We start from the raw sequence: 24,032 nt of genomic DNA, 5'->3' as shown, positions 1-24,032 counted from the left end.
CCTAGAACTTGTCCAGTTTGCAAGTACTAACTAGAATTCAAAACCGATATCTTGATGTATTTGATAGATCATTGTCAATTGTCTGATTTCTCTTTATTATCATTTCTTGAAGGATTGATGGGTGGATGCTTAACCAATTGATGTCTTAATTACAAATATTTAAATGATTGGATACTAGAATGGTTGATACTTGAATAGTTGATATTTTCCTGTATAAGTGACTGATTGTTTACTTGTTGGTCTGATTGTTTGGTTATTTTGATATTTGCTTCCCAATTGATGATAGGTCAACAATTGAATGGTTTACTTTGATGGATTTAGGATCGATGATTTAACAAATGTTGATAGTGATGATTGAATGAATGTTGATTTGATATATTGGTGTGTAATGATTTCATAAATTGATTCTTGAATGGATTTTTGATTTTGTATCTAGTTGAATGAAATGACATTTGATGGTGAATTTCTATTGATCTTCCCTTTATATTTTATTTATAAAAGAATTGCCACCCTTCAAAAGGAATTGAGTTGCCACCCTTCATTGCTGCCTCACGAAATAATAATTTACTTCCAAATGATTATTTTCTTCCTTCATGTTCTCTTCTCATAGAATGGTCTCTCCTTTATATCTTAATCCTTCAATACTCATAACTCTTTATTGCATTCATTTTGATCATTCACTAAACATAATTAAATTATAATTATATTACATGTTTTTTTTTTTTTTTTTTTTTTTACTTTTTATTTTTATTATTGAATTTCATGTCAAAAAGGGGACATTATAGTGAGATGCATTACAATATAGCAAAATAACAAGAACATTATTGAAACAAACTGATACAACATTCAGATTATAAAATCAGACTGCTGCAACAACACAAATTAACCTAACAAAAATCATAGAATACCATTCCCACAATGACCGAACATTTACCCACTAAATTACACCTCTTCTAAATAATGTAAGATGTTGATAACACATTGATACTGCCATCACACATGTCAAATTATATTGATACACACTAAAAGCCACCCCAATCAATTGTAGCTAACATCTAGATGCACACTTATAATTGATTTCAATAAGAATACTGAAGGTGTGGGATAGGGCATAGTGGCTTCTGATATAGCAAGTACAAACTCGTAGAAAGCTCACCAAATTTTCAAAAGTCTACATAACTAAGACTTATCATCAATGGTTCTCCCTAGGCACCTCAAAACCACCAAATATTGGCCCCAAAATAGGATCCCTTCATCTTCAAGCTCTCACATACTTGCTCCACTTGGTACAACACCCCATAAAGGTCATCTATTCACTTTCAACTTGGATAGCCTACAATACGGTCTTTGTATACAATTCATTTTTTGTCTTTTCATTATATGGTTTGAACAAGTGTGGAAAAAAATCAGATTTTTATTATGAATTTTATGTTCACCAATCTATGTTAAACTAATTAGAAAAGTCACTTTCCTAATACTTTATCAACTAGATGCTATTTGCAAGGTTAGTTTCCTAATACTCACTATAGTACTTGCTATTCAATTGAGATAGACACGGCTCATTAGTTTGTTTGTATTCTCTTCGGATTTTGTTAAAGGAGACAGTTGAATGCTATATGATGAACTAAAAGTTCTGTGGTGTCAATAGGCTTGTGCATCTCTTGAGCCAAATTAATAGCCCCGGTGACATTTGTTGTTGTTCAAAAGCGGCACCATACTAGACTATTTGCAAACAACCATGCAGATAGGCATTCTATAGATCAACTTGGGAACATCTTGCCAAGTCTTCAGTACATAATAAAGAAACTAAATTTCATAAACTGTTTTTTGATAGTTGATTTTTTTAAATATTGCCCATCAAAAATTACTTAGTACATCTCATCTTTTTTTTTGCACAGGAGCTTGCAGTTCTGAAGAATCTGATAGTGAAGAATTTGAAGAAGATATTGTAGCAAAGGTATATTTGGTGTTCTTTTTAAAGTGAAAGTGTGATTGGAAATGTTTTATATTATCATATTTCACTTGCAGAAAGGTCAAATTGTAAATAGAGGTGAAGTTGTATGGATTTAAGTTTCTTCTTCATTATTTATAATGCTATCGATTCCTCCTTTGTAGCTATAAAAATACTTGTTTATTTTCACCTTTCTAGATATCCTTTACCAGGTTCTTTAAGATTCCAAAATATCTTGGGCTGACCCCAATCCAGCATGTCCTAACTCCTACTTGGTTCAGAGACCTAACTCCTTTTTATGTGTGTCTTCCTCTTACTACTCCATCTATAGGTTGCAAACAAATCATCCTTCTTCCACCAACGAGTCATTCCATTCAAGAAAGACCATGTCTAATGATATCAACGCACAAAAAAATAGGGAGACAATTGCTAGACTGTGGTCTAACCTAAAAAGAAAAGGTGATGGAAAATTTTATTGTCCTTGCAAAATGTGTAAGGGCTTAAAGACTCAAAGATATCTAATCACAACAACTGAGCAACATTGTAGGCAACATAGTCACATTGAAGGGGGAAACAAGTATCGCCCATCGGTATGTATTTTAATAGTTTATAAATTACATAAGACATGATTTGATGATGACATAAAGGTCATGGTTAATATAAGGTCATCATTTTCATATAGGTCAACATCCCTGAGTTTTATGTTATGGACCATGACAATTTGGAGAATGTGGATTTCCAAACAAGGGAACATGGAGGTGTGAATATTGAAGTAGAAGGTAATGATACCATGGAAGAAGATCAAGATAATGAAGATCACGATGATCAAGATGATGATGATGATGATGATGATGGTGATGATGACACAGAGTTTGATGTACCTTTACTTGAGAAGGCAAACCAGTCCCTATATGAAGGCTCCAAAACAACTCTTCTTGCCACTGTATTGCTATTGGTGAACTTGAAGGTTATGAATGGTTTATCCCATGTAGAAATGACATGTATGTTAAGGTATGCCATCTTCTTTCATTATTTTACTCACAGTTCCCTTACAATTAACATTGGGTTAGTGTAGCAATTAATATTCTTTAAATTAAGAAATTATATCTTTGGTCGTAGGTTGATAGGTGAGTGTTTGTTACCACCATCAAACATTCTACCTCGCTCATACCAAGAATTATCTACCATCATGAAAGATATTGGAATGGAGTATCAAATAATAGATGCATGTCCAAATGATCATATTATATATCATAAACAACATGAATTTGCAACACAATGCCCTACTTGTCATATCAGTAGATATCAATCAGATCGATTAACAAAAAAGGTGCCTTGCAAGGTTCTTTGACATATTCCCATTATTCCACATCTACAATGATTATTCAAGTGCAATAGCTTGGCATAATTTATGGATTACCATGCACGCAATAGAAGTCAAGATGACATTATGCGAATTCTTGCAGATGGTTTGGCATTTAAGGAAATAGAGGAAAAATGGCCACACTTCAAAGAAGAACCTTGTAATCTCAAGCTTTCATTGGCAGCAGACGGTGTCAATTCTTATGGACAGATGAGATCTACTTACTCAGTGTGGCCTATTTTTATTATCAACAATAATATACCTCCTTGGTTGTCTATAAAGAGAGAGCACATAATGTTGACACTGATTTTTCTAGGTATTTTTTGATTTAGTGGTCATCTAAATTAATTTATTATTACTAATCCATCAAATGGTCAAAATAATTATGTAATGTTTTTGCTCATTCAACTAGGTAAGTACCAAGTCAAATATATCAACGTATATATTGAACCCCTTATCGACGAGTTAGTGGTGTTATGGAATGGGGTTACTATGTATGACATTTATACACCAATAGGACAAAGACAATTTTAATTTCATGCAATGCTTGTATGAACAATACACGATGCCCCTGGGCTCACACATTTTTGTGGTATGGTCTCTTCTTGACACCTCTTTTTTGGTATGTCAAAGTTAATACATTTAATCCAATTATACACGATCTTGTAGGCTTTTAGACAAAGGGTAAATTTGCATGTCTAGTTTGTGGTCCAAAGATGAAATCTCATCATTCAAAAAGTTTAAGAAAGCAAGTGTTTGATGAGAATAGACACTTTCTGCACAGAAATCATAAGTATTGAATTATTGAAAAACATCTTTTCAGTGGTCTAGAAGAGACTACGTCAAAGCCACAGAGAATGGCACCTCACCTATGGAAGTTGGCATACAATAAAATAAATTGTCGAGGTAATTTCATTCCATTTGATGATTTTTGTTTCAAATTTATATTTTGATATTGTGTTTTGTTTACTAATGATGTGATTGATGGTTGTGAAGGTCGTCAAGACATCAATTTCCAACTTCCAAAAGGACTAAAAATTTATCCTACGCAATTTACTAGGTTGCCGTACTACAAGAAACTCCCAATTGTGCATTTGTTTGATCCTATGTATATTGGAAAGAATATAGCAGAGACATTATGGAAAATCTTTAATGGAAGGCGTGACAAAGATCAAATTGTCAAAACTTGTAGTGACATTGAAGAATCCAACCATGCAATGAAAAATGGTATTCGACCAAATAACAATGGAGACTGGATTGATACAAGTGCCCTTAGTTGGTTATTGTCAAAGTAGCAGAGCAATGCTATAAAAGAAGTCATAAAAAAAAATACGATTTCCCACAAGATTTTCTGCAAACATAAACAATGTCATATCGAATAAAAGTGAATTTGGGCTAGGGTTGAAAACACACGATTGGAATACATTTATTAAGGTAATTCATGTTATTTTGTATTCACTATATATCTATATACTGCATGTAGTTTCAATTGCATTCTTTAATAAAATATTGACAAGATCATTTTACAAATATTGCAGTACATTCTACCTCTATCTCTCCCACACCACTTTGCCAACAATGTCAAATAGGTTATATATGATCTTGGAAAATACATGAGGTGGTTGTCATCTAAAGAAATCAATAAAGAAGATATAAAATATTGGAAGAGAAAAATTCCTTTCTGATGTGTAAAATGCAAAAGTGTCTACCTCCAAGTTTTTTCAATGCATAAGAACACTGCCTCATACATCAAGTTGAGGAGATTGAATTGTGTGGACCTGTACCAACTAGGTCAATTTGGATGGTTGAGAGGCACTTGAAATTTTTGAAAGGCTTGGTTTGATAGAGAGCACATCCCGAGGGTTCTATGGTGGAGGGATATATGGTATACTAGACCATGGTGTACATTACTGAATATCTTCCTAATTTTGCAGCAAACATCTATGTAGATCGTATTTGGGATCCCAACTCAATTAACAAATTCAAAGGGGAGTACTTGATGGGAAAAGTTAGATCAAGGAAAGTGAGAGGTAAATCTAAGATGTTATTGTAGTTAATTAATTCATATAAATCTTCAATATATGTTATTTTTAATTGGTGTATTTTTTTGAAACAAGTGGTCAAGAGTGGGATGCAATACATCTGTATATTGTAAACAATCTTGATTGGATGATGGAATGGATTGAAAAATGTCAACAAAATGGTTGCTCATTAACATGGGAAGGTGTTGCTTCATTGGTTACAAAAGCTCATCGTAATGGAGATTCCAATTTTATGCTGAGGGTAGTTGATCTAGTAAAGGGTTTAAGAGGTGGAGAGGTACGTAGAAATTTATTAATGATCATAACTTGACGTATGTTTCGTATCAACTCAGGATGAAAATAATTTACACACACTTTAAAAATTGGAGGTCAAGCACCACAAAGCTATGTACTATCATGGCCACAAATTCTAGATAAAAAGGTTGGATGACACAAAGAAAACTTGTGATTCTAGGATAATTGCAGTTTTCGAGGTCACTAATATATCATCTAGAAATGACATACATCCTCAACAATCTCAAAATCAATACTATGGCATCTTGGATGATATAATTGAGTGTGAATTTAACAGCTTCAAAGTAGTTCTATTCATTGTCAAATGGTACAGGTTATGACTAAATCAAAATGATCCAGATAGAACGGTTATTCAACATGATAATGGATTTACAATTATCAATACAAGGTCATTTGAGCTAGTTGGAGATGAGCCCTATGTTCTTTCAAGCCAATGTGATCAAGTGTTTTACTCAGAGGTTCCAAATAAATAGGGTTGGTCATTTTTTGTTAGACATGATCTAAGAGGACGGCCGATAAAGTATAATGTTATGGAAAAAGAAGATATTGAAGATGATGAAGAAGCAGATGATGGTGATGATGATGGTGGTGATGGTGATGATGATGATGATGATGGTGATGATGATGATGATGGCGATGTTGATGATGGCGATGATGATGGTGATGATGGCAATGATGATGGTGATGATGATGGAAATGATGGCGATGATGATGATGATGAAGAAGAAGAAGATAATCAATGACTACAAATGTCGTCACCCCTTCTGTTGATGATATTGCATTCCATTTATAAGGTAAATTTGTCCATGTTTATGATGTTGCATATTGTTCATGTCATCTTCTAAGTTATTTGTAGCATACACGTATCATGTAATTTTTAGCGAACTTAAGACAAATGATTAACATATGCAAGAAATTTGATTACATATTTATTGTGTTCATTTCTAATGATTACAACATATGTTATTTATAGTTACCAATGTTTATGTTGTGTCTGATTATGACCCTTTTTTGCAAATAGTCAATTGACTACAAGTACATCGTCACCCCTTTTGTTGATGATCTTGCATTCCATATATAAGGGAAATTTGTTCATGTTTGCGATGTTGCCTACTGGTCATGTTGTCTTCTAAGTTATTTGTAGCAAATGTGTATCATGTAATTTTTAGCTAACTTAAGGTAAATGATTAACATATTCAGGAAATTTGATAACATATTAATTGTGTTCATTTCTAATGATTACAACATATGTTATTTATAATTACCAATGTTTATATTGTGTCTGATTGTCACCCTTTTTGCAAATAGTCAATTAACTACAAGAGATTTGACCTGTTTGGCATGGATTCTGCATAGTGACATGGATCAATAGGTATAAGTCAATAAATAGACATAATTTTCTTATATTCTTCTTGTTTATCATTGAGCACGTATGTTATAAATAGACATATTATATAATCATATAATGTATATATAGACAAAGAAGGTTCGTATAGAAATATAATTATAGAAATATAATTGTATAATCACTTTCAACTTACTACATTTTATATATGTCACTTTCACTTTCCATTTGATGGATTGTAAGACCCACCAAATAGGTACTTGTTAGATCTATCTACATTGAATGAGGGAAATGAGGAAATGGTAGATGAAAGCTCTACATGTAGTATGGCTAAAAGAGGGAGATCAACTAGAGGTCAAAAGAATAGAAAAAAATTTGATAAACGTATGCAATTTTTCCTTACTAATGGGGAGTCATGTTCTTATGATGATGAGACCAAAGGTGACGTCAAGGTACCCTTTCGATACTCCCACATTGAGAAAGAATGGATACCCAATGACCTACCTCCAATTAACACAAATTTTTTTGTTAATGAGAGGATATATCGCATTGCTCCATCCTCATTACATGGTTTGGGCCTATTTTTCATGGATGGGATAAAGGTATGTTACAACAAAGTTGTCAAATTATTCAAGTATGTCGGTCCAAGTTACAATTACAATGATTGGATGCGGATTGTTTGATATAAAAAGAAGTATGCGTAGGTATGGGATATCAACTAATTATATACAACAGAAAGAAAATGATCAAAGTAAAAGATTTGCTATGTACATTGATGGGAGACCAAAAGTAATAGGTAATATTGTTGGTTTTATAAATATCACGTGGCCTTCTTCAACTAGTAAGCAACCCAATTGCATATTTGAGGCACGCGAGGGGAATGAAGTTTTTGTTTGTGCAATAAAATCAATAAATGAAGGGGAAGAATTGCTAATTGATTACCATTTAAATCGCATAGATACAAACAAAGTTACTATCATGAGGGCTATAAGTACTATTTACCATTTTGTTAATAAGTTTTTTTTTGCTGTCTATTGCTTTTAGTTAGCTAATTTTTTTTTGTTTAATCTTTGTGATAGTACGATATGGATCCGATAGATGATAGAGGTCACCAGGATGCTACTCCCACCCCTTCTTCAGCAAGGGTAAACTTTTTTGAAATTGTACAAATTAGATAGTTGAAAAATGTTATATTATTACATTATTTTATTTATGGTTTTTGAGTTTTTATGATAGTTTTACTGATATTCCTCTCACAATTTGATGTTTAGGATAAGAGTAAAGAAGCAGTAGTAAGCACTGAGCCACTAGCTATGCATTTTGATGAGGATATTGCTGATACTCCCAATTTCATAAAAATGTTGAAGAAAAAAATTAGAAAAATTAATATAGAAGCAATGAAAATTTTGGATGAGGCAAATATGGAACCTGGGGAGATGATGAAGAAGCTATCAGATTTGAAAGCGCAAGCTCAGCATTGTGAAGTAAGCTCCAATGAATATTTAGTTATAACAAAAGTTCAATAAAGATTTATATTTTATAATATTTTATGTTGTGAAGTAAAATATGTAATATGTGCAAAAATACTTTATTGATGAAATTTTTTTAAAGAGTTGTAAGAAAATTTAACTACTAAATTCTTGTTATATAGGAATTTTTGGCAATTGATCCACAACCTAGTCAAGGACAACACGGTGAGGTCGGTAGTAGCAGATCTTCAACTGCCACTGGTAAAATAATCTTTTAGTTGAAAAGTTAGAAGGAATTTTTTATTTCGAACATTCAAAACTTCTTAACTCTTACTTTTATTATTTTAGAATGTCTTTGCTAACAATGTATTGTTCAAGTCATCTAGTGTAGGAGACTCCTATGAGGTTGACGGATGCCCATATGAGATTGCTGACTGCAATGTCGACAACAAGGGGACATCTAACTGGTAAATCCTTGCTGTTCTATATTTGGTTTTGTGTTAATTATTAGTTGATAATATGTACTTTAATCTTGGGATGCATCACATAGTGTATTATTTTTTTTGTGGTAGGAGATGCACCATCTGGTATGCCACCAAATGCGGATCATAGTGCATCCATTGGTGATAATTCACTTTCATTTCCTAGAGCTACCCGTGTTTCTAGCACGAGATCTATGGAGACATCGTTATTGATTGATGATAATGAATTAATGCCTTTGAAATGTCCTAAGATTCTAGGTACTTTAAATAATTATTTTTATATTGTAATAAGGATTTTCTTGCAAGATGTAAACATGATAGGAAGTGGTGAATGCAAGGGCTTTTGATGTGGAGTGATGCCTCATGACCTTTTTTAGTGTGTCGTATTGTGCAAGTTGTTTAATTATTTTGGAATTCATTTTTATTAGGGGTTTGGTAGGATCATCTAAATTATCAATGACCTTTTGTCTATACCAGTAATTCTCTAGTTTAGTAATTTGGTACATTGCAATTTCATGCTTTTAGTAGAAGATACTAACCAATTTTTCTACAGGGAACCAAAAGTGGGAGTCTTCTTTCATATGATTCATTTTAATGGTTTTTACTATTAATTATCCCATGACATTTTTGTAGGAAATGATACATTCTATAGGAGGCTTTATGACCTCACACTGTGAAGATTTGGGCCCACCATACGTACTAGGTTTCTGTACATCATAACTGAACTAATTTTATCCCACTATTTTTTTTCATATCATTAATTCGTGCAACATTTTTCTTTCATTCAGGTCTTTTCTTATACTAGCTATATCTAACAATTTTGTGTTTTTTCTTAAAAGGTGGAACTACCAATCTCAAAAATTAAAAGATGAGCTCATCAAAGATATAGAGCATGAGTTTGGTAGTAATATTTTTGATCATAAGAATTTGTTAGAAAAAGCTGCCAGACATCTTAAGGTTGTGAGGGACACATATAGAAAGAGCCTCATCCTAAACCTAAAGTACGAGCATCCTCCCTTTGTTTCAGTGAGGGACTAGAATGAGTTCATTTTGCATGCAAAGGAGAAAGGGAAACATCCAAAAGAAAGTACACCAATAAATCCAAAAAGGTATGCAATAGTATTAACTAATAGTACATTAATGAGCAAATTTAGGGTTCAACTTCAGTATCAACAATTTCAACTAGCTCAATTTAATCTATCTATTGATGAAAGGTATGTAATTCATATGCTGACACAATTGCTTATAAATCTCAATCTCAATCTGGGCATAAATCCTACATAAGATATATTGACAAACTGAAGCCCTTTATTCATATTTAGTGACAAATTTTAGAGCCTATGTCTCCTATGGGTTCTTTTCTCAAATTTTATCTTCGCTGAACTCAAACTCGAATTCAACTAAGAAATTCCTACTCAAAGTTGTGACAACTGAATCTTGTGATATGATGTACCATGTTAGATTTTGAGTCATAAAAATAGGCAACGCCTTGACCACTATACTTGTTGACTTTCCTTTTATTTTACAATAATTGCTCACTATCTTGACTTTCCTATCCCCTATTTTCTTTTGGGTCATGTGTGCATCAAATTTGCACTTAATCTGCATGTAAATCTTGATAAAATCCATTATTGAAGATATCAAATCCCATATTCTATAGTATTCTGTTAACTATGATAACAATATATAATGTTGTCATTAGTGATTGTTATTTTATACTGTCATCAATTCCATTTTGTGCTTTGTTGCATATCAAAAAAGAAGTGCATATACACTATACATCAGATTTAAGTGTGAAGCATCACAAAATCTAATCTCTATCTTCAGATAACAATGTAGTCTAAGAATCCTAAAGAATTTAAAGCTGAGCGTTTCCACCACATCTAAAATCCATTCTTCTTTTTTAGTATTTTCTGTTGCTGCTGAAGCTTTGATCACATGGATTATGTGTCTATACCCAACCAATAGATTATCCTTTTTAGGGAACCCTAATTTTTCTCCTGTGGAAACTCTAAAGATGGAAACTCATTAACAGATTTTTCCTAATATCACTCTGCTTCCAATATTTCTCTTCCATTCCTTAGCTCTTTGCAAGCTCACAAAAGGCGTTTCAGCTTTGGTAAAATGTTAATTATTTGTGTGTAGACTAATTCAAACACATACATCAATGAAGTAAAGAGACAAAGTACCAAGCCTAACACATCTGCCTTGGGCAAGCACTCTTAAAATACAACATAATGTACAACAAAATTCACAGTGTGTACAAATGACTTTTCATGTGATTTGAACCTTCACCTGCACCTCTTGTTCCTTCACATTCTCATCCTTTTGAATTCAATATTTTTCACTATGTTGTTTTGTCAAAATCCCTAAAATAGGAGTTATTTCTCCAACATACTACCATGCATAATCCTCAAGTTTTTTATTTAAATTTTGTTATTGTAAATATGAAAGGTATGTAATTCATATGCTGACACAATTGCTTATAAATCTCAATCTCAATCTAGGCATAAATCCTACATAAGATATATTGACAAATGAAGATATATTGACAAATGAAGCTTCTAATATGTTCTCTCTATGACCAAAGGGACTCACCCTTATAAAACCTTCACCTGCAGGTCCAAACCCACTTCCTGGAGTTGTAACTATATGTGCTTTCTCAAGGATCTCAGTAAAACTATCCCATGAATTTTGACCAGGAAATCAAACCCATACATATGGCACATTTTTTCCTCCAAAGACATCAAACCCAAGTGAAGTAAATAATTCCACAATGATTCTAGTATTCTCTTTATAAAATTCAACAACTCCATGCATGGCCTACAATAAAATTGAGCATACCACATTAATAATCATCATATGAAAGATTTTAGCACTAATGCAAGTTAAAGTGAACGATCATTATTTTAGTCTCAAATAAACTTCCCTACAACTTTGCAGATCTCTGTGACCAAAACCATGCTTTCTTATAATAAGAAATCTCAATCCAACAAAGGAAAGGTCAAAGAAAATTTGACAATAGCTACCTTATCAATGACTCTTTTTTGACATATTGTTTTTTCTTTTCATATCAGCAAGAACAAGTATGATTCATACGAATTAGGTAAGTTAATTAATCATTGATAAAGAATAGATAAGGTAAATTATCAATGAGTGCTTTATTTTCCTTTTGCTACCTTATCAATGTCTCTTATCAAAAAACATAACTTGAAAATGATAAAATATGACACAACAGAAACCTGGATATTACATATCTGTCAAAACAACCATTTTGAAGAGCACTTCTTACCTTTAACCCTTCTAGAGAAAGGCAAGCTAATCCACTACCTTGTGTAATATTAGATGCACCATTGAAACAAGTACACATGATACGATTGAAATCATTTACAACAGGGAATCCATCAGAGAATTGAAGCTCATCAAGAACAATTGTCCATCCAAGATGGACACCTGTAAAGCCAACATATTGGAGAATGATGCAGTCTCAATTGCAATTTGCATCACAATATACAACATTAGTAACCAAATGAGAATACCTTCAAAAGTACAAAAAATAAATGCATTAAAACTTAGACAATTTCAATAAATGGCGATGCAAAGAAGAACATGTCTAGACTCTAGTATGATAAATATCATGAACTCCATGGATAAATAGCATGATTACACATGTCAATTAAAGGTATGATGCTATACTTTCTTCCCCTTTTTCATATTTTTGGTGGAACATGCTACTTTATGCTAAAACCTTCATACCAATATATAATAATCCACTATTTAGTACTGATCTTTATATCTATATCATCTAACATATTTCAAACTTTTCATAGGTTGTAGGACACATCAAAGGCAACAAAGGCGAGGCTGGAAAAGGTTGGGCAGCACAGACTTGGCTCTCAGGGATATTCGAAAATCAAAGCACAAGTTGTAAGTAGCAATAAATTAATTGCAAAGAAAAATTATTTATAAAATGAAAATAATTTTATTAATTAATAAAAAAATGCAGGGCACTGATTTTAATTTGGAGGCCATAGAGGAACAGAAAAAAATTGCCTTCAAGGTAGGCTATGCAATGGTGGCTGAATGCCTATGGCAAGCTTCCATTGCCCCAACCGAGCAGTCTCCTACATCATGTGCATAGGTAAATATGCCAAAAAATATATTAGAAATTGAATACTTGAGCAACAATTTATTTGATAATAATGTACATGACATTGCAATGCAGCTTGTTAATCCTGACATAGATCATACATAGCATCATGAAGCCCCTAATGTGCATCGTACTGTCAATGGAGGTGCTCATTTGTTATTTAAAACTAATTATGTAATTATTAATACAATTTAACATCTTTAATTGAACTTGGTGTAATCTTTTTGTGTTGAGGATATAGAATCATGTCATGTTGAACAATTACCAGAGAATGTTCTCAGACTGATCAGTAGGTAGATCATGTGGCACATTCAGGTAAATAAAATCTATGTTTCTTTCTTTTAAATTAATTTTTTGATTTATAGTTCTTTTACTTAAATAAAAACTCGTAATTCACTAATATAAAATGGTAGGAATTTAACCTCATGAAGTACTTGTTATTGCAGCGGACCCCCCTTTGGTGCAACGGCCTCATAATGTTCCTAAATGGATAAGGAGGAGACATGTGTTAGAACCAATAGAGGAGGGGGATCCTGACGAGGACATTGATATTCCTCTTAGAAATTATATGAAAAAAAGAAACGGCAAGAAAGAAAAAAAGACATGATTATTCATGAATGACTTACTCTTGAATATTGTTAATGAATAATGTGTTAATGAATTATTCATGAATGACTTACTCTTGAATGTTGCATGTTAATGAATTTTGTGTTAATGAATTATTCATGAATGTTGTGTATTTATGAATTTTATGTGTTAATGAATGTTATCATGTGATTATAATGATTGAATGTTATATTTTAAAAATGGATGAATTGAATGTTATTAAATGTTAATGGGGATGACGGGGACATTGATATTCCTCTTAGAAATTTTATGAAAAAAAGAAACGGCAAGAAAGCAAAAAAGATATGATTATTCATGAATGACTCACTCTTGAATATATTCATGAATGTTGTGTTTTTATGAATTTTATGTGTTAATGAATGTTATCATGTGATTATAATGATTGAATTTTCTATTTCAAAAATGGATGAATTGAATGTTATTAAATGTTAATGGGGAATTTAGAGTTATGTTGGGGGGGGGGGGGGGGGGGGGGGGTGGGGGGCATAAATGAGCTTCCACCTTCACTTGGTTGGCCCTGTTAAGTAGAGAATATTTAACTATTCTTGAAACCAAGTGAAGTTCAAACTTTAAAGATAAGCTTATAGTTAATAGTGACAACCAATTGGCACATCAAAATTAAGTTCTTCGTTACAGGTACCTTTTTAGTTTTTAAAGCACGATATCATGTTTTAATATTGTATAGTTTTTTTCTCTTAAGTTAAAGTATTGTTTTACTATAACAACATAATTTATGACCATTTTAGTAACTATTCTAACATCACTTTATGAAAAATCCTATTTTGGCAAAGATGGTGATACGTGGTGCTGTCTATTCCTTGGGAGATTGGATTGCACAGGTCTGTATCTCAACATCAACATGGAAAATGGTGTGAAATTGTACTTTCCTTAGTCAAATTCAATAGTTTAAGGATAGTCAAATTCAAAAATAAGAAATGATAGTCCCTCCTCATACAATTAAATTTTCATAAGAATGTTGAGAAAATAATAAAAAAGTTACTTCATGAACAAAGTTGTTGTCTTGCAGGATGTGACAAGCAATAAGGGGTGTACGTATTAAAAACCATGAAAATTACTGTAGCAGGTCAGACAAACTCTTTGTGCATTCACAACATTCTTTCTAGATTTGTTCTTGAAACCCAAGGTGTTTTTTTTTCCCCTATTTTTACTTCCTTTCTTTAATCTTTACATTATATTGCAGAGCCCCTTCTTGGAGATGAAACCAGCATTCATAATGACAAGCTGGTTGTTGAAGACACTCTTAATGACTTAGTTTTAGATGGCAGTTTTGTGACACCAGAAAGCAACACATTCGGCCATGCTTTCAGGCGATATATTTTTTTTCAATTTCCATGGCTATTTCATTTTGGATTAATCATAAATATCAAAAACATTATTCATATTGCACTATAATCTTTGATCCTTATAGAGATTATGAAAAGGAAAGCGAGAGGGAAAAAAGTGTTGAAGAGTTTTATAGAATTCAACACATTAACCAAACTTATGATTTTGTACGATTTATAACTTTCATAAAAACATTTTTTCTCAAACAGATGTTTTGAAAGATTAGAACTATACAGTCAATATTGGAAAAAGATTTTGAGATCTCTTGTTTGTCATAAAAAAGAACAAAAAATTGGGTTTGCTTTACTAACTTATCTAATGCCTTAGGGCATTTAGTTAGAAACTTCAAAATTAGATTTTTAGAGACAACTCTTGAATTCAAATAGTAAAGCTTATATGATCAACATATTGAAAAGTATGAGATATTAAAAGTTTGTCATCCTAAAATGTCTTATTACTCACCGCTAATATTTGGTAGCATCTTCTTATCTTCTTCATTTTGTACAAATTATTTCATTACACTCTGTTTTATTATAAATGATTATCTATGCCAGGATGATTTGGGTTATAGAGTTTTTAAAAATGTGGTGTTTTTGGTAGGTTTGGCAAGATTTTTGTGTCGCATGTGTTTGGACAGCCCACAATTATATCTTGTGATTTTGATTTTAGTTTGTATGTTCTGCAGAATGAGGATCAGTTATTTCAGAGTAGCTATCCCAAGTCAGTAAATAGTATTCTTGGTGAGTTTTCTGTGCTCATCACTATGGGTGATGCACACAAGAGAATGTGATCTCTGGCAGTTAATATGATCAATACTGCTAAGAAAAGTGTCATTTTTTTAGAAGATATTGAGTGACATGCACTCTATGTCTTTGATCAATGGAACCATTAACAGGACATACTTTTCTCTAAGGAGGCTAAAAAGGTATGTTTTTTAGACTTCCAATTTGTGCTTTCCTTTAGAGGGGTCTTTTAGAGGATGAGTTACCAAAGAATACTCACCCCAAATCTTTTTGTTTCTATGGTAAGCAAGATCCTACTAGGTTTTCTAGCTTATCAATACTAGTATAAGCTTTCTCATGTCAATCATAGTTTATGCATATATTTGTTGTATTGTTGTTAGGCTGGAAGTAGTAATACTCTAATACATTTATATTTTTACTATATTATAATCTTGTTCTCTACTACAATCGGTTATGGTAATTGCAAGGATCTCTAGAGAGGGAGAGGGAGAGGGAGTGTAGTAATGGTAGGTTTGAACTGCAAAGTTTGCTAACTGGTAAAATTACTTCCTCTCATTAATTTCTTTGAATTGAAATACATTGTATTATGTATATTATTATTATTACATGGGGGAATCCCTTTGAAAGCCCATGATGGTTGGTAAAGTCAAGGATTCTTGAAGGATAGCCTATACCAAAAGTTAAATTGTGCAACCATAATTTTAGTAAGAGATTTGTTCATTGAAATAGATGCAACGTCTTTGACCTAGTTCTCATATAGAAGGAGGAGGATTATAAAATAGATGCATCTTTAACTTAGTTCTCATGAAAGAGTTGGATTGTAACGTAAAGTGGTAGTAGAAAGTTTAAGCCTAATATTCTAATAGGTGAACTCTATTGAAATCAAGAATATCATAACTTCTTATGCCATAAAAGGAATAATATGCTCTTCACTATTTGCAGTATAGTATGACATGAACTAGCTCTCTTAGTCCTCTCGGAAAGCTCTAGTTAATCTCTAAAATAACCAATCAAAATGTTATTAATCCATTTATTAAAACATTTAATTTCAAAATAGTTCTTTAAGATCTAATGTCTTTTAACATTAAAAAAATTGTTTTGAAAGTTCATCTCCTATTTCTAGTAGGGTCGCCATGATCATTATCTGTCATGTCTCCTTTGTTTGTGAAACTATATTTAAGAACCCAATATCACCGCAGGTAATGGATGGATAAGTCTTTAAAAAATTAAACAAAATATTCTACTTGTAATGATCACTGATAAAAATAATTTCTATGAAATATATATATAGAGAGAGACAAATTGAAGCACTGCATCTTATTTGGATATTCATTTTGTGGCTGGAAACGCTTGGCTGGGAAGGCTTGTGGAAAGAAAAATTTTCTATTTGTTTTACATGAAACAAAGTGGGTTGTCTTAATTATCAATTATTTAGGGCAACAGGGTAAAATGTACATCAAGTCTTGTTAAAGAGGCATCGCCGGCATAAGATATTTTGGTGTGAAGATAAGGGGAAGTTAGCTATCTCCACATCACACAAAAGGATTATATTGAAATTTGTAACAGGCCACTACCAAAACAAACTCTCCACATCTTGGCAAGAGATTTCATGGAAATATAGAAGTTTAGAATTGAAATTTGAAAACTGAATATTTTATGGAAGTATTCAAATGACTATTAAGATGATAAAAAGAGAGCTTTTCTGGCAAGTTTATAGCTATACTAGAATTGCACATAATGGTTTATAACTACAATGGAGTCTTACATTTAATGCAGACTCATAGAGTAAATATTGTACAATCTTGTACAATGGAGCCTGGCATTAAAATCAGTCTAAGAAGAAAAGAATAGGGAGCTATAGAAGTGTAGCTCTTGGGATTGACAGTAACCTTCACAACAGTGCTATCAATAAAGAGCCAGGATAATCCAAGTTTATCATAGGAATCATTTGCAACATTCAACTCTTAGAAACTACCAAAAAGACATATAAGAAAAATGGATTGTTCACACAAAATGGTGGCATAAGATGTATGCTAAATTGTGTACTTAAAATAAAACTAATATTATGTTCAGATGTACACAATTTATTTTTATATAGTGGTCTATGAAAATACCACATTCAAACCAATATTAGGGGTTTAATCAAAATAAAATTACAACTACTCATAGACTAGTCATTGATATATGCCAGATATATAGGAATCTATCAGAGGTATTTAATTTTGAAAAAGTAAAACTTACCTCATATTTGGTACTATGTAATAGGTTTTGTTGTAAAATGCGCATAGTTGATTCCATAATCAAGTTTGCGATTTCAACTATTTTAGAGTGTATGGATAACAATTTGTTGGTTTGAAATCAGCTTGACTGTTAGAATTCCTTAGAATAACTGAGAGTGGGGGGGGGGGGGGGGGGGTTGAATTAGTTATCCAAGGTCCAAATGCCCTATTAATGCCCTTTTACTACTTTTAATGAATCCATACACCTTTTATCTATCCAAACTTAAATCAATCATATAAGCAAGTTACAGTAAATCAATATGCAAAGATAAAACATTCAAGATCAACACATGACACAATGATTTACATGGAAACCCAATTTGGGAAAAACCACCAGTAACATGCTACTTGATTTTCACTCTTTTGAAGTGATGCCCTGTTAAAAGCCTACCTTGTTAAAGGCTTACAACACACTATTAAATGTGACCTTGTTAGAGGATTTCACCAAACTGTTAGGAATGGGCCTGGTTAAAGGTCTTTAGAACATTCACTTGGAATTTCACTCGGTTAAAGGATTTATCTAATGGCTATTAAACCAACCTAATTCCATAGGATTTAAACTTACTATTACAATTGCTAGAAAGTAACGATAATGGTCTTTTGATCTGATATGACTTACAACATACTTTGCAGATTTTAGATCACACTTTCAATTCAATCCTTATGCTTGGCTTCAATCACTTCAGCTCTGACTTCTTGTCTTCCTCTCAAGCTTTTTCCTCTTTGAGTCTTCTTACTCATTCTACCAATGCAATCATCCTTTTGGTTGTCTTTCCAAATAGTGTTCCTGTTCTTTCTTCTCCTTAGCACATTCTTCAGCACTTCATGCTTTTTATGCTTGACCACCTCTCTCTCTCTCTTTCTTTTTATTAACTTATGTCTTCTTAAATAGAAGTCTGATTTTCCTTTGCCACTCAATTCTCCCTCTCTAATTTTAGGGTTTCAAAATGGATTAGGTAGGATACAATGTATCTAAACTATATCTTGTTTTCTTCTAGAAACTTCGCCAGTTGGATCCTTAAAAAAATGTTCTACATGGTGTTCTGTGCCACCAGCTCATCATTCTTATCTTCCTTTTAAATTTTCAAATTTCTAGATAACAACCTTGTCAGCTTAGATCTGGCGAATCTTTGATTTCCAAAATAGTGCAGCAACTTGGCATTATTGAGTTACTGGTGCTCGACACTTCTGTGTTACTCAACACCTATACCTACTTGGCACTTGGTTATGCTCGACACTTGATTCTACTCAGCACTTAATTAACTCTGTGTCACTCGGCATCTGAAGTTTACTCAGCATTTGAAGTCTTCTTGACATTAACTAGGAATTTTCTCGGCTCTTACTAGCTTTCTCGGCTCCTTCTCTCTAATGATCTTAGTTTGAGCTTTACAAAAGACTTAGCTAAAACCTTAAATCTTTGATATGTTTTAGTGTGCCCATTCTTTGTATCTTATAGTATGTCATCAAATACACTTTTTCATCAATGGCTTAGCTAATCCTTGTACTTCATTACAACATCATAACTTCAACCTTTCTCTAGGTGTTCTAGTTACATCTTATTGATTGCCTCCACCTTGACAATCAACTAATTGATAGTATTTGGATCATTAAAGCAATTGTCATTCTTGCAAGTAGCAAGTTTGACATCAATGAAAAAAAATTATTGAGGACATTCTTTACCAGTTCCATATATTATTCCAACAACTTTTCTTATGATTATTTCAATCATTTCCAACACTTGACATATTTTACCGATTATATATTGATTAAAGTACAACTGCTCATCTAACCATGCTAAATAAAAAATTAACATGGTCGGATGTGAATCAAAATGTGTTGCCATGTTTTATATCACAAGTTTAGACTCCAAAAAGGGGAGGTGACTTCTGCCAGTCAAAACAATAGAAGATATGCCTCAAGCTCTGGCATTCAAGATAGTTTGGAAAGATGAGATTGTTTGTAATTAGATCTTAAGAATAATGAAGCACAGTCTTCAAAACATGTGACTAAATGTTTCATTAGCTTCACCAATGAATTCCATAAAAATGGAGTAGAAAAGAAGGCATAGGCTGGCATCGATATTGCCCATACTATTCCATCGTTGTAAAGAGGAAACACCATGAAAAGCAGTGCTCCAAACACTACAATCCAGATAGTAATAACAGCCAAAACATGGATATGGAATTTGTTCATCATGACAAGAAGAAGGGACAGAGAACCCAGTAAATAAATCCCCCAACCTATTAATGGATAAATTTTTTTTGGAACAAGGACTAATGGAATCAAATAACTTGCAGCTATACAAAAATGAATTAGTTTCTTTAGTAACACTGCATGCAGAAAGTAGCTCAGTATAGATTTTAGGCAGCAGAGATTGGATGAAGAGAGTTGTGTCTTGAAGCTTTTCCCACTAAATAGTGCTATTATGGTTGTTACCAGGTAGAACACCAACTATGCTACTAAATGGGTATCTCCTCATCACAGCTGTCACATAAGGAAATTATTCATTAGAGCAACATGATTTTGGATATTTTCTGATGATGTTTGTGATTGTGGTGTTTCTCAGATGTTGAGCATGGCTGCAATTGTGTAATTGGCATTTCAGAGTATTGTTGCAGTTTATGGGGACATAGGAACATCACCACTTTATGTGTATGCGAGTACTTTTCCTAATGGCATCAAACATCTTGATGAGGTTCTTGGGGCTTTATCTTTGATCATATATTCTCTCACTCTTTTGCCCCTCATCAAATACATCTTCATTGTATTGTGGGCCAATGATAATGGAGATGGTAAGATTATAATAGCTCTAGTTTCACTTTGTTTTTAGGTCAAAGTTTGATCTTTTTGATGTGAAAACATGTGTTCTAAGTTTAAAGGGACGATTTCTTTTGCAGGTGGAATGTTTTCTCTTTATTCTTTGATTTGCTTCCATGCAAATGTCAGCATGATACCCAATCACCAGGAAGAAGACATGAAACCCTCCTCATATACACTTGAAGTTGTAGGTAGACAGCCCAACAGAGCCATTAGGATAAAGGAAGCTCTTGAACAAAGTAACTTTGCCAAGAGATGTTTGTTAATACTAGCCCTTATGGGGACATGTATGGTTATAGGAGATGACGTCCTCACCCCTTGCATCTCTGGTACATATTATTGTTTTTACAATATGTAATGCTTTTTGTTGTTATTTTTCAATATATTGTATGCTTTTTATATCAATGTTTCAATAGTGTGATCTATTATCATATGTTAGAAATCAAATGATCTTGAAGTCTACTTAATTCACAATAAATCCCTTAGATTGTACAAAATTTGTTAACTTTTTCCTTTCATTTGTTCAAGTAGTTTCACTAACACTTAATTTTTTGATATATTTTAGTTCTTTTAGCAGTGGAGGGAATCATAAGGGTGGACAAGTCACTCAACCAAGGTGAGTTTTTGGCATTTTCTCACATTATAATATTTGAGATGGGTAGGAAGAGTGGGTCATTTATTGAAATAGGAAGCACCCACGTATAAATTTGGTGTATAAAAGTTAATTGTATATTGGTGCATCCTAGACATTAGAAAAATTGGATAACAATTTCTCATACCTTCCAAAAGTATCTGACTTTACACAAAAAACTAAAATAGAGTCCATTTCATTGGTCGAAGTGATTTGAAGAACAAAATTTGTGGGGTTGCAGGGGAGCAAGAAATGAAGCTAAAACACAATTCCTTAACAAAAGAAAACCAAAATAGAGTACATTTCATTCATAGAAGTGAATTGAAAAAAAAAATTGGTGGGTTGCAAGGGAAGAGAAAAATAAAGCTAAAACACAATTCCTTAACAAAAGAAGATCAATGATATGAATTTGTGCAAGAGTATGAATGGAAAATCAAAAAATTGCTGACCCATTGATCTGATCAGGTGCTTTAAAGGTCACTAGTGCTCTTGAGTATTTTCCACACTATGAACAACACTAGAGTTCAAGAAAAATGACTGATTCACCAAGCTTTGGAATGGCCAAATTAGACACTTCAATGCCTCATCCTGAGTGAAGAAATAAATAAACAAGCTATGCTTAAGCTCTTACTATTTCAAACATAGATTACAATATAGACAATTAATGTTTTTCTTGTTGAGATTTTTCCTAACTATTTCAATAGTATTCTACACATGTTGCTATCTTTATTTCACAATATCTCATTCATCACTTTTAGGGGTAGTTGGTCTTATCTACATTTTAAACTAATTCTTCCATGCCCTATGTAGATAGCATCTAGATTAATAGCAATTGTAAACCTGACCTCCACCACATGAAAATATGATGAATAGACATTTTTTTTTATTAATCAAAATGAGTTTTTGATCGGGTGATTTTTGAATATAACAATTATTTGACTATCTTAGAAAATAAACTTGACCTTACTTTAGGTATGATAGGTACATTGAATTTAGAGGAATAATGCAGGATGATTTGTATGTGTACAAAGATTAAAAAATAGTCATTTAGAAGTTATCTTGGAGAATTACATATTGTTGTTCTAATAAAAGAATGATTACATAGAGGTGATGTTAGATAATTACTTTAGGTTGTTTCAACAATAGTTTCAATAGAGCCTCACAACTCTTTCAATTAGATTAGGTGAGCAAGGAGTGCAAGATTGATGAAACATGGGCTATCTCTTTCCATTATCAACATCTATGGATCTATATGTAATTAGTGGGCATACAAGTTATATTGGATAATTACTTAATCTTGTTCCAATAAAAAAGTGATTACATAGATAAGATAAGATAATTTTATTAATGTCAACAAAAGACCACTATAGGTCTCAAAAATAGTTCACTATAATTATTTCAAAAGTCTGTACAATACATATTTTTCTAATATTAGATAATTATTTTAGGTTGTCTCAACAATAGTTCACTATAACTAATACTATAGGTCTCAACAATAGTTCACTATAACAAGGTGTGTACAATACATATTTTTCTAATATTCAATACATTTTCTTCTAACAATTGTTATCAGTACACTCAATACACAAGCACAATTGTCTTTACTTGCCTAGTACCAGTAAGGCCTCACAGAAGGAATGCAAGATTATTGAAACATGGACTAACCCCTTCCACTATCAACATCTATAGACCTATATGTAATTAGTGGGCTTAATCTTAAGGAACTCTATAGTTACACATGCTTTTATTAGAGTTGTATTCAGATTGGTGATCTCCCCCAAAAAAGCCCAATACCTAATCTATCAAATTTCTGAATAATGTGTCCACTAAATGTACCATTTATTCTCATAAGAGATGAATTTTTATGAATGACTACTAATAAAACATGCATCAATAAAATTCTCTCAAAAACTACTAGTTATATTCTGATATTAAGATTATAATTTATAATCATTTTAACCTTTAATATTAAGTAGAATATTTCTATTTATTTCTAAATTCCAATATTATAATTTTAAGAAATGTAACCTTTGTTGCTTAATGTAGTTTACACTCAATCTAATGCTGAAGCAGCTAGTAAGTTTAATGCCAGGGAGTCTACAATCATCTCAAATTTTTAGCGATTTAATGACATTCATGAATGGGCTAGTTGCATTTCCTCTCAACATCCTTGGTACAGATTATACAAAAGCTCTCAAGGTAATGTGCAAATGCTCTTTTTAGAGTGTTAAATGCATTAGGTCAAATCAATGTTTTTCAATTAGCAAGCTTGGTGTGGATTTAAATGCATTAAATTATCAATGTTTTTCAATTTGCAAGGTCAGTGAAGTGTTATAATGAATGTTCTTATGAGATCTATTAGATTTCCACAATCCACGCTAATACTTTCAATTTTTTGGATTAGATTGTGATTAGAATGTTCTTGTTTCATGCATGTCAAGGTCCAGAATTTCATGCTACTCTAAGAGTTATTATAAACCAAAGGAGAAATGGAA

The 24,032-nt window shown here is 32.4% G+C and overlaps 1 pseudogene; it reads right to left on the bottom strand.

Moving 5' to 3' along the window:
- The window catches only part of LOC149575101 (protein CTR9 homolog), a 133,849-nt pseudogene that overhangs the window by 5,092 nt on the left and 104,725 nt on the right, over nt 1-24,032 (bottom strand).

Source organism: Cupressus sempervirens, chromosome 2 (genome assembly GCF_028749045.1).
Source record: "Cupressus sempervirens isolate cs-2001-9-10 chromosome 2, ASM2874904v1, whole genome shotgun sequence".
In the NCBI taxonomy this organism is placed as follows: Eukaryota; Viridiplantae; Streptophyta; class Pinopsida; order Cupressales; family Cupressaceae; genus Cupressus; species Cupressus sempervirens.
The sequence above is the reverse complement of the archived record's forward strand: the minus strand, read 5'-3'. Positions and strand labels throughout refer to the sequence as shown.